The sequence below is a fragment of the Nyctereutes procyonoides genome, unplaced genomic scaffold (assembly GCF_905146905.1).
Source record: "Nyctereutes procyonoides isolate TBG_1078 unplaced genomic scaffold, NYPRO_anot_genome, whole genome shotgun sequence".
NCBI classification, from domain to species: Eukaryota; Metazoa; Chordata; class Mammalia; order Carnivora; family Canidae; genus Nyctereutes; species Nyctereutes procyonoides.
The window spans coordinates 49,878,997-49,891,890 of NW_026575042.1; the positions used below are offsets into that span (position 1 = coordinate 49,878,997).

Sequence of the window (12,894 nt, forward strand, 5' to 3'; positions counted from 1 at the left end):
TGAAAACGAGGGATCCCTGGGTGGCGCAGCGGTTTGGCGCCTGCCTTTGGCCCAGGGCGCGATCCTGGAGACCCGGGATCGAATCCCACGTCGGGCTCCCAGTGCATGGAGCCTGCTTCTCCCTCTGCCTGTGTCTCTGCCTCTCTCTCTCTCTGTGATTATCATAAATAAATAAAAATTAAAAAAAAAAAATGAAAATGAAAACGAGAATAATGATGAGATTCCACTACATACCTAGTAGAGGGGCCAAGCCCCAGAATACTGACAATACCGCATGATGGCAGGGATATGGAACTCAGGAACCCTCATTCATTGCTGGGGGGAATGTGACAGGGTACAGCCACTTTGGAACAGTTGCGACGGTTTCTTACAAAACTAAACATATTCTTACCATACAGTTCTGCAGTCATGATTTCCTTGTTATTTACCTAAAGGATTTAAAAACTTATGTTCACAGGAAAACCTGCACATAGACGTGTATAGCAGCTGTATTCACGCGTGCCAAAGGTTGGAAGCAACCAAGATGCCCTTCAGTAAATAAATGGGTAAATAAACTCTGGTCCATTCAGACAATGGAATGTTATTTGGTGCTAAAATGAAATGAGGTGTCAAGCCCTGAAAAAACGTGGAGGACCCTCAAATGCAGATTACTGAGTAAAGATCCGGTCTGAAAGGCTACATATTATAGGAGTTCAGCCATAGGGCATTCTGAAAAAGACCAAACAGTGGAAAAAAATCAGATCGGTGCTTGCCAGAAGTTGAAAGGTCGGGGAGAGCACAGGATTTTTACAACAGTGAAAATATTGGGGGATCCCTGGGTGGCTCAGCGGTTTAGCGCCTGCCTTTGACCGAGGGCGAGATCCTGGAGTCCCGGGATCAAGTCCCACATCCCGCATCGGGCCCCAGGCATGGAGCCTGCTTCTCCCTCTGCCTGTGTCTCTGCCTCTCTCTCTCTCTCTCTCACTCTATCATAAATAAATAAATAAATCTTAAAAAAAAAAAGTGAAAATATTCTGTACGAAGCCGTAATGATGGGTGCATGTCATTATATATTTGCCCAAACCCATAGAATTTACAGCACCAAGAGTGAATCAGAAGGTAAACCACGGACCTTGGGTGATAACGAGGTGTCGATATAGGTTCATCAACTGTAATAAACGTAGCACTGTGGCAGGGAAAGTTGATGATGGGGTAGGGAGGACATGACAAATCTCTATACCTTCCCCTCAACTTTGCTGTGAACTTAAAACTGCTCTAAAGAAATATATTTTAAAAAAAAGAATTAAGATACTTTATTTTTTTTTAATTTTTATTTATTTATGATAGTCACACAGAGAGAGAGAGAGAGAGAGAGAGAGAGGCAGAGACACAGGCAGAGGGAGAAGCAGGCTCCATGCACCGGGAGCCTGATGTGGGATTCAATCCCGGGTCTCCAGGATCGGGCCCTGGGCCAAAGGCAGGCGCCAAACCGCTGCGCCACCCAGGGATCCCCTGAATTAAGATACTTTATAGGCTAATACTGATGATAAAATACATCATTATGAGAAAAAATGCAAAATCCTGTGGCTAGTGCACAATTATTTTTTTAAAAAGGAAAAGAAGGGATCCCTGGGTGGCTCAGTGGTTGAGCATCTGCCTGCAGCCCAGGGCGTGATCCTGGAGACCCGGGATCGAGTCCCACGTCGGGCTCCCTGCACGGGGCCTGCTTCTCCCTCTGCCTGGGTCTCTGCCTCTCTCTGTGTGTCTCTCATGAATAAATAAATAAAATTTTAAAAATAAAAAAATATAAAAAGGAAAAAAGGCATCCATGTATATTTTCGTATATAGTAGTGCCCCCTTTTGCACACAAAATATGTTCCAAGTCCCCCAGTGGATGCCTGAATCGGTGGGTATACTGTGAGCTCTATATCTGCTGTTTTTTCCCCTATGCATACCTATGATAAAGCTTAGGGTATAGATTAGACACGTAAGAAACTAACAACAGGGGCCCCTGGGGGGCTCAGCGGCTGAGCGTCTGCCTTTAATTCAGGGCGTGACCCCAGGGTTCTGGGATCGAGTCCCGCGTTGGTCTCCCCGCAGGGAGCCTGCTTCTCCCTCTGCCTGTGTCCCTGACTCTCTTTGTGTCTCTCATGAATAAATACATAAAATCTCTTTTAAAAAAAGGAAACTAACAACAACTAATAAAGTATAACTATGACAATATACAGTAACGAGGGTCACGTGTGTGGTACATGTGTCTCTCTCTCAGACTATCTGGTACTGCACTCACCTTCCCGCGAGGAGGTGGAGAGAGGGGAGTGACACAGGCAGTGTGACGGAGTCTTAGGCTGCGACCGACCTGCTGGCCATTTGTCAGCAGGATCTTCTGCTTCCAGTGACTGGAGCAGCGGAGAGCGACACCGCAGACAGGGGACACTGTATGTATTATGTACATGATTACACATATATATTGTTTAGAAAAAATACACAAGAAATGAGTAACACTGTCGGTCTATTAGAGAAATAGCTGGATGGCTGACGGACGGACGTGAGGGAGAATTTGCAGTAAAAGCCCTTTTAAGTTTTTTCAATTCCTAAGAATCAGAACATACGATCTATTCAGTTATTCTTTTCTAACAAATAAAAAATAACAAGAGCAAAGAGAATTGCAGTGGGGGTGGGGGCCGAGGGGATGTGCCCTGGTGGCTCACTCGGTGGAGCAGCCAAATCTCGATTTGGGCTCAGGTCATGATCTCAGGGTCCAGATCAAGGGGCTCTGTGCTCAGTGGGGGAGTCTGCTTGAGATGCTCTCCCTCTGCCCCTCCTCCTACTCATGCTCTTTCTCTCTCTCTCTCTCTAAAATAAATAGATAAAATCTTAAAAAAAAATTGGGGGGCAGCCCGGGTGGCTCAGCGGTTTAGCACCGCCTTCAGCCTGGGGTATGATCTTTGAGCCTGAGTCCCACATCAGGCTCCCTGCATGGAGCCTGCTTCTCCCATAGCCTGTGTCTCTGCCTCTCTCTCTCTCTGTGTGTCTCTCATGAGTAAATAAATAAAATCTTTAAAAAAATAAAAATTAAAAATTAAAAATAAAAATTTTGTAGGCTGCATCTGGGTGGCTCAGTCAGCTGGGGGTCTGACTCTTGATCTCAGCTCAGGTCTTAATCTCAGGGTCATGAGTTCAAACCCTGTGTTGAGCTCCATGGTTGGATGTGGTGCCTACTTAAAATAATAATAATAATAATAAATAAATAAATAATTGACTTTTTTTTTAAAAAAAAAGAATTTTGTAGTCAGATATATACTATTTTACTTCACCAAATTTGAGAGGAGAAATTTAAGTATCTGTTGAGAACTGGTCCTGACTTGTGTTTTTGCTTTTGACTGAAACTTGGACGCTAAATAATAGACGTCACATTTCCCTCTTTTGACAAGTGAAAAAGAAGTTTGCATACAGTTTGTGTTTACTCTCTTCCAAGACTGTGTTTTAATGACTTACCCAGTAAACAGAAAAATACTTCCAATTCGCAACTCATTTAAAACAAATAAACAAAGAAAGCTAAGGTTCAGAATAAAACATCCGTATACAAGCTTTTTTTTTTTCCCCTTTCCAATTTAAGAAAACACTCCTCTTACATTCACATTTAGGCACTGCTCAGAAAAATGTTTTTAAAAAATCACATTGCAGGGCAGCCCTGGTGGCTCAGCAGTTTGCACGGCGTTCAGCCCAGGGTGTGATCCTGGAGAACCGGGGTCGAGTCCCACGGCAGGCTCCCTGCATGGAGCCTGCTTCTCCTTCTGCCTGTGTCTCTGCCTCTCTCTCTCTCTCTCTCTCTCTCTCTCTCTCTCTCTCTGCGTCTCTCATGAATAAATAAATAAAATCTTTAAAAAAAAATCACATTGCAGAGACTTCTCTAGGAGAGAAAAATAACAGAGTAGGAGGTGAAGGGTACCAGCCTAAGAGACGTTGGTCAGGAGTGGGACAAGCCTGATTCCCATGGTCCACGGAGTCTGGCTGCAGCCAAAAGGTGATGTTATATGAGAAGAAAGAAAACCACACACACACACACACACACACACACACACACACAAAATTCAGAAACTTCCAGGGCACCTGGGTGGCTCAGCAGTTGAGCGTCTGCCTTTGACTCAGGCCATGATCCCGTGCACGGAGCCTGCTTCTCCCTCTGCCTGGGTCTCTGCCTCTCTCTGTGTCTTTCATGAATAAATAAATAAATAAATAAAATCTTAAAAAAAAAAAAAAAAGAAAGAAAAGAAACTTCCCCAGCCCTGTTATTGAAATCCAAAAGAGCTTAAGGAAAATTGCTTTTACAAATTACTAAATATGAACTTTGGTGAGACTTGAAAAGATACTAAGAAAGAATTCAAATCAAAACCACAAACTAAAAAATAAATAAATAAATAAATAAATAAACCCATAAACTATCACCTCACCCCTGTCAGAATGGCTAAACTCAAAAACATAGGAAACAACAAGTGTTGATGAGGATGTGGAGAAAAAGGAACTCTTGTGCACTGCTGATGGGAATGCAAACTGGTGCAACCACTGTGGAAAACAAAGTGGAGGTTCCCCAAAAAATTACAAACAGGGACACCTGGGTGGCTCAGTGGTTGAGCACCTGCCTTCAGCTTAGGCCGTGACCACGGGGTCCTGGGATTGAGTCCCACTGTTTCTCATGAATAAATAAATAAAATCTTTAAAAAGAAAAATTACAAACAGAACTACCATATGATGGTCCACTACTGGGTATTTACACGAAGAATACAAAAACACAAATTCGAAAATATATATGCAACCCTATGTTTATTGCAGCATTATTTTCAATAGCCAAATTATGGAAGTAACCCAAGTATCCATCAAAAGATGAACAGATGAAGAAAATGTGGTATCTATATGTACAAGGGGATATTACTCTTCCGTACAAAAGAAGGAATCTTGCCACCTGCAATGATGGACGGATCTAGCAGGTATAACGCTAAGTGAAATAAGTCAAAGAAACAAATATCATACAATTTCACTCATACATAGAATTTAAGAAACAAAACAACAAGGAAAAAAAGACAAACTGGAAAACTGACTCTTAAAAGAATAAACTGGGGGTTACCAGAAGGGAGGTAGGTGGGGGGGATGGATGAAATAGATAAAGGGGATTGAGAGTACACTTATCGTGATGAGCACTGAGTAATGTATCGAGTTACTGAATCACTACATTATACACCTGAAACAAATATAACCTTGTATGCTAATTACACTGGAATTAAAAAAAAAAAAAAAAGATAGTGAGAAAGAAAATTGCTTTTCTTTAAAATTTCTTCCCAGTCTCCTACTTCTCCCAGTTAGGAGTCAGAATGTCATTACTATTCATTTATTTTATTACTGAAACCCAGGCGTTCTTTCTTTTTTTTTAACTTTATTAAGTTTACGTTTCAAAATTCAAAAGGCACAAAAGCATTTACAATAATGGTTTATCTCTTATCTGTCTCCAGCAACCGACATTAGTTTCTTGCATATTCCCTTCCAGAGATATTCTATATGCAACGAGGAAACCCTCCCTTTTTTTTCCTCCACCTTCCCGCCTCTTCTCTTTTGCACAAATGGTTGTATGGAACCAAGTCCTTAGACTGAAATAAAAATCAAGGGATCTTTCCATAATTTTAACTCCTTCTATGAACACATTACTCCTTTCTATCAAGAAGTCTTCGAAAAAGCTAAGTTTCTTTTCCATATCTCCCATATCACTCAAGGTTAAGAAAGAGTTGTTTGGAAGAAGAAGGAGGAGGAGGAGGAGGAGGAGGAAGAGGAGGAGGAGGAGGAGGAGGAGGAAGAAGAAGAAGAAGAAGAAGAAGAAGAGATCTACAGAACTAAATTGCATACAATTACATGACAAAAATTGACTTACTGAATTTCTGGTCCAAGATTCTGATTGCTGAAAACAAAACCAAACCAAACCAGTATATGGATCTTCAAAGTTCCCAGCAAGGGCAGTGGCGCAGAGGTGACATTAACACCCCGTGGAGACCCGTTCCTCGGTCCAAAGGCTCCTCCCGCGAAATTCAAGAGGGAAGTAGGAAGCTGAATTTGAATGTCTGGTTCTTGGGGATTAGCAACAAGGAAGTGAAGGCAGAGGAAAAGAAACCGAGACTGCCTCAGGTCTGTTAATCAGTAACCTAGCTGTGCCAGCCCTAAACCAGATCCTTCTGGCTTTCGGTGGGGATTGATAATTAATGTGCACCTGAAGGGCCGGGCAGGTGCAGTAGTCCCTTGGCGCGCACAGGAGAACCAGCGCAAAGAACAGAGGCCCCTGGGCGGGTAGGCCCCAGACACGCGAACCCGGAGAGCCCTCCAGGGCCGATTCCCCAAGTGGAGTCCACCTCCGTCTTCTGAAATCCTCAAGCTTCTCTTTCCCTCTAGGGTCCGACACAGGGAGTAAAGGCCCAGGACAGGGGTCTGCTTGTGAAGCCTGGTTTGCTAGCAAGAGCCCTGGACCCGAGGTCTGTCTGCCGGCAATGCCGAGGTTCAAGTCCCAGCTGGGCCCTGTAAGTGTGGACATCCCTAAGCTCCAGTGTCTGCGTGGGGAAACCAACTCAAAAATACTGCAAATCGGCAACCCGCTCAGTACGATCGAGTTTCAAGTTCCCAGCCCCGACGCGGAGCGGTTCGGGAGCACCAAAACTCCAGCTGGAGTTCAGAAATTTTCAGCAACTATCCGAGATAATTCTGGTCTCTAATTTGAAGGGCATTACAGGAAGACACCCCCTGGTTCATTCAAGCAGTAAGTCTCTCAATACTATCTCAGGAAAATAAGGACACAAGGGTTATATGGGATAAAGTCAACATCTACGTCTGGGGAGGCCAGAAAACACACATTAAGATCACGAGGGGCCACCTTCGACCACCGCAATTCGACAACAATCTAGAAGTGATAAAGAGCGGGCCACTTTGATGTGGAAAAGCCTTTGCAGAAGACCACCAGTCGCTTCTAAACAAATAGCCAACACGGTTTATAAACAAAGTCTTGACTGTTTTTCTGGAACCAGGCCTGAATTTATAACCTTCTAAACTCCACATGGCGAATGCAGCTTCTCCGCTCACCGAAAAGCTGATCGGAAACACTTCCAGCCATTTGTACTTTGGATAGAATGCGAGTCTGGAAAGAAAACCAACTCCATATTCGTTGTAAATTGAGTCTTAATAAATAAATAAATAAATGAATGAATGAATGAATGAATGAGTCTTGGTTTCCTGAGTGGCAATGTGACATGATAGACCACACAGGCAGTAGGACCGCAAATTCCATGTCCCTTCCAGGCTGGCTTAGATCGTGGGCTGAGAAATCAGTGATGGGAGAGAACTCCTGCCTCTGGGTTATTGTGGGCTTTATTTTTTATTTATTTATTTATGTTCAGATTTTATTATTTTTTTCACAAGAGTCACAAAGAGAGGGGGTGGGCAGAGACACAGGCAGAGGGAGAAGCAGGCTCCATGCAGGGATCCCAACGTAGGACTTGATCCCAGGACTCCGGGGTCACACCCTGAGCTGAAGGCAGGCGCTTAAACCGCTGAGCCACCAGGGCTGCCCTATTGTGGGCTTTAAAGAGACTGACAGGAAATGTCTAGGCCCGTGGTTGGGACATGCTAATGTTCATTTTCTCCTCTTCTTCCAGAACTCCTTAAGATACTTACTAAATAACCAGAAGAAGTGTTCCCCATTACATTCAATCATAATGATGTCAGAATTCCTCAGGCCAAAACAGACTAAGAAAACAGAAGAAAAGATTTTTGCATATATGCAGACCATGTGTTCGTCAGATCCACCCATGTATGTAACCAAACATGTAATCAGAAGGTGCCCACTGTCGATCCCACTTGATGAAATCAGATTAGATCATATGACACTGCTGCTGCCCACACCTACAGCAATTCAAGTCTAGAGCACGGTTTCCTATGAGCCTGCCCTTGGTTTTCGGGGAACAGCAGGGCTGTTAGAACCTTGCCCTGTAATTTTCTGACTGTAACAGGGCGCAGGTGCTTAGCTTAGCGCATCCAAAATGCAGAGTTGGTGAGAAAGTTTTTAACCTGGCTGTAATAAAGGTTCTCCTGGTTGTCCCCTGCGCGCCCATCCTGTCCTCTTCTACTTTGAAGCACAGAAGACAGAGACCCTGATGATAATAAGACCAAGCTGCGTAAACTTCTTCGTGGGCTTCTTCAAATGCACTTCTAATTCGGCACACCCTACCACAGCAGTACTGGATTTCTCCTTAAACAAAAATGGTCACGGGTGTCAAAGAGATGTGAGCGAGTGTCCACTGAACTGTGTCTAAATGATTTTCCTTGTGAGCGACGCCAGCCTGGAATAAGCCCCTACGAGTGAGAAGAGAAAACATGCTTCCCAGGCAGAGGAGGCATTGTTCAAAGTAATGAGTTCTGCACCACTTGGTCCACACTTCACAGCTGAGTCTGATTTTCCTAGACAAAGAGCAATAACCAAATGGGGATGCTCTTCAGCAAGATTCTCTGGGCTGATAATTGTTAAACCCATGAGGTGGTGGGGGGAAAAAGGAGACGCCTGTCTCCCTAACTTTCCACGTTCTGCGAAAGAGGAAGGGCTTCTCCACCTTGGTCAGTGTTACGCCAAGGGAGGTGTCATTGCCATAATGGATTTCAATAGAGTCTAAACTCACTAAAAATGCCTAGAATTAGGCCAGCTCAAAAGTTAAAATGTTTAAATGCCCTACTGTAATCCTTTATTCGTTTCCCCCCTTCTATCATAATTTTCCTTTTTTCCTCCCCGCAGAGAAATAATAGTCATGATCCTTCAAGCATGCGGACCAACACTATTCTTAGAAAGGAGCTGCAGGAGGTTTATTATGTCATGAAACATGGAGCCAGAACAAAGGACTACTGAATCACTCACCTTATCTTCATCTAAGAAACCTGAGAATTACGGGGTTTTTCTGTTCCTCCCAAACTCAGTACTGTACTTCGGAAGACAGCAAATGTTAGGGCCCAGTCTGTACTACAAAAATGTAAAAAAAAAAAAAAAAAAAAAAAAAAAAAAAAATTAAATAGAATTGGTGCACACAATTCTTCTCACTATACATGTATTTTTTTTTTTTTATCTAAAATACTCAAAAGCAGTCTTTGGGGTATTTTTTTAAATCCCAGTTTAAGCGTTTGTTTCTGAATCTAGATGTAGGACTGCTCAACACTTAGGGAGAACAGTTGATTTAGAGTACTCTTATCTGCTCTGAAAACCTGAAACAGCATGAGAATTATTTCAGAACTCAACTCTGAGTTTATGGAAGGCAGGGCTCCGGATTGATTTATCTGGCCTTATAGATAGTTTTCAATAAAAATTTGACTAAATGAATAAATTAAGCAGAAAACATTTAATTAAGAGTTTTCCCAATTACATCATGGCACACTAACACAAAGCACCACTATAATATCCTATGTTTACAATTCTATCCTTCTAATTATTTAGAAGACTGATTCTAAAAATAAGTTTAATTGATACTGATGCTGTGAGAAAATGTATCTAACAGAAGCCAGGACTTTCACAGCTTTTATGCAGAACCTGGTGCAGCTATAAATCCCGGCTCTGCCCATCAGCCTTCCCCCCCTTTGTCTCCTTCCCAGGCCTCTCCCCCGGCCTTCCCCCAAGCACTCCCAATCTCATTATCCCATGATCTGCTAAACTGCAGTTTACCTCCTGGAACCAGCAGAAACACATGTCACTGAGAATTAGGGAATTGGAGCCAGTTACAAACCACCAAATAGGGTCACAAAGTATCTGAACCTGAAAATTAAGAGTTTTTCTATTTTTTTTTAACTGTGAGAAAAGGGAGGGGGGAGAAACTTAATTGGACTTTTTTTTTTTTTAACACGGGAGCTAGATGGATTGCATAATGTCTAGGCATTCATAATGAACGGGATGGGAGAGAGAACCTTAACAGCATGTTATTTGCTAATCATCTGAAAAGTAGAATTACGTTGACTTCGTCGTCTGACGGGGGGAAGGACATTGGCTGAAAACTTCCACCGCTGATGAACATTTGCTATTCTTGAAAGCAAATGGTTTAAAAGTAGGATACAGCAGGAGGGGACCCCTAGTGCTTCAGCTCCGGTATTTTTATGCCACGCTTCATTCCAGAGGGGGTAACTCCGTTTTCAAACTTTTATTGGTTGTGTTGATGTTAGTGCATGCTAACTTCCCGGCAGCCAGGCATGTTAACCCTGCTAACCACCGACGAGCAACTGAGATGATGCACGCAGCTCCTGCATCCCCCCTGAGGCCTGTGCCCCCTGCCAAATGCTGACCTGGGCTAAACAAACCAGATCCTCCCCACCACCACCACCACCACCCCTTGGAAGGGACAGAGCTGTCAGGACTCACGATTTCAAGAAAAGGAAAAGTGACACTTTTAACGGGAGGCTTGAGAAATCGGACTGGTTCCCATCAAGGCTTCTGGAAGCATTCCCTGCAGATTAACCCCAGAAGTGACCAGCTGGGGCAACTGGGCAAACCACCCCTCCCCACTTCGGGCAAAGCCTTTGTTTCTCTGCGCTGGCATCTCCGTGGGCGGGTCCTGCAGCTCTGCGCCTCCCGGACCCGGGCCGCTCGGGGGACACAGGTGTCCCGGCCGCGCGCCTCGCCAGGTGCAGGGGAGGCGCAGCTCTGCAGCCTCACTGCTCGGGGGCAGCCACCGCGCTGCAATTGTTTTTTTTTTTTTTTTGATGCCTCACCTCCAAGGAAATGAGCTGTACGGGGGGCGGGGGGAGTCCCTGCGGCCGCCCCAACGAGCAAGCTCTCACCCTTTCCTTCCCGTCTGCGCTCAAATCAGTAAAGCGCGGCGGCGGGGCTGGGGACAGGCTTCTGCCCCGGGGGCTGGGTCGTGGCTCCAGTGCCGAGCTGCTACCGTGAAAGCCCCGTCGGCAGCTCGCCCCGAGGTACCGACAACAAAGGAGGAGGAGGAGGAGGAGGAGGAGGAGGAGAGAGGGGGCCGCGGACGCCGCGCGGGGGACCGGGCTTAGGGGCGAGCCGGGGGCGTCGCGGGCTGGCGGCGCCGTCGCCATGGGAACCGCGCGCAGGCGCAGAGCGGCGCCGGTAGCTGGGCCCCGCCCCGTCCTGGCCACGCCCCCATTGTGGCCACGCCCCCTCGCTCCCGGCCCCGCCCCCCGCCGGCGGGCAGCTCCGGGGCTCCCGTCTGCTCCCGGGGAGGGTAATGGGGTAAATCCTCCTCCCCGCGCTGAGCCTACAGGGCTCCCCCACCCACCCCGAGGGGTCCTGCACGGGCTCCCTGGGCGCAGGGGCAGCCGCGAGACCCCCCCAGGTGCAACGGGCAGTGCACCCCGCGCGCTGGGAGAGGGGGGCCCGCCCGGGGGTCGGGGGTGCAGGGACGCGACCCAGGGACCCCGGGACCCCGGGACCCCGCGACCCCGCGACCCCGCGTGGGCGGAGGCCTCCCGCTGCAAAGCTCCAGCCTCCGACGGGCGACCCGACAATGAGATCAGGCGCGGGCGCACGCACAGGCACATCTTCTCAGGGCCCCCCTCTGAGCCCCCCATCGAGCCCGGTGCAGGGCCCGTCGTGCAGGGGGGCTCGGGGATCCCCACGCACCGCAACCCCGGCTCGCCGGGTCCCGCCCGGGCTGCGGACGGAGCTCGGGCCACCTGCTCGTCCGCACACCTGGTCTGCTCGCCCTCAGCCCCGCTCGCCGCCGGGGTCCCCCCCCCCGCCCCAGCACTGACCTGCTCAACTCCGAGTGTTCAGCATTTGAAGGATTCCTGGGGTCCCGGGCACGGGAGCAGCCTGCGCAGGGCGGCCTGGGGGTCTAGGGCCCCGTGCTCCCGGCCCGAGCAGCCCTGCCGGGGGGCACCGAGAAGCGCACAGCCCCCCGACGCCCGCGGAAGCCCCGAGCCGCCCGGGCAGAGCGGGGCGCCGCCGCCGCGACCTGCTTTCTCATTCAAATCCCGACGCGCTCGCCGGAGCCCCCTCCCTCCCGGCCCGCAGCTCCCGGGCAAATCAGGAACTGGAGCTGCGGAGCGCGGACCGGAGCTCCCGGGGCCTCCCCGCGCCGCAGCCCCCCGCGCCCCCGCGCCCCCGGGGCACCCGGCCCGCCAGCGAGGCCCCCTGCCCTGCCCGCAGGGCCAAGCCTCCCGAAGCGGGGACACCTCCTCGGGGCTCGGTCTGCAGCCTCGGGGGCTGCAGGATGCGGGGCTTCGGGGACGCCAAGTTGGAAGCGGGAGCGCAGGGAGCGGCGCCGCCTGCAGCTGGAGCTCAAGGGTCAGAGCCTCACCTCGAAGGGCGTCGCGGGCCGCCCACCTGGCGTTACCTGCGCTTACCTGCCTGGGCGCCCCTGGGGGGCTCGGCGGCTTAGCGCCTGCCATCGGCCCAGGCCGTGACCCCGGGGTCCTGGGATCGAGTCCCGCGTCGGGCTCCCTGCAGGGAGCCTGCTCCTCCCTCTGCCTGCGGTCTCTGCCTCTGTGTGTGTGTGTGTGTGTGTGTGTGTGTGTGTGTGTGTTTCTTATAAATAAATAAAATCTTAAAAAAAAAAAAAAGAACGAACTAGGGGTGGTAGAAAGGGAGGTGGGGGTGGGGGTGACTGGGGGGCGGGCACTGAGGGGGGCACTTGATGGGATGAGCCCTGGGTGTTATGCTATATGTTGGCAAATTGAACAGCAATAAAAAATATTTATTTTTTAAAAAAATCTTTAAAAGAAGAAGAAGAAGACAGCATCTATGAAGCTGTTGTGACCGAGGAGACCTGCCTTAAGAGGGAGTGTGGGTAGCACTTACTCCCCCTCCCCGTGCCCCGCACATCTCTTCTTCCAGATGCTTCTCCTAAACGGCTCAGTGACTCAATCGGATTGACGGGACGGCCCAGCAGCCGC

At 48.3% G+C, this 12,894-nt stretch overlaps 1 protein-coding gene across 1 annotated transcript in view; it reads right to left on the bottom strand.

Moving 5' to 3' along the window:
- The window catches only part of PLCH1 (phospholipase C eta 1), a 200,903-nt gene extending 189,021 nt beyond the window's left edge, over positions 1–11,882 (bottom strand). The window contains exons 1-2 of the mRNA XM_055320875.1: positions 11,752–11,882; positions 8,915–9,016 (exon numbers count right to left, since the gene is read on the bottom strand). The gene's annotated coding sequence lies outside the window, so the exon portion shown is untranslated. The remainder of the gene's footprint in view (positions 1–8,914; positions 9,017–11,751) is intronic.
- Positions 11,883–12,894: the final 1,012 nt, after the last annotated feature.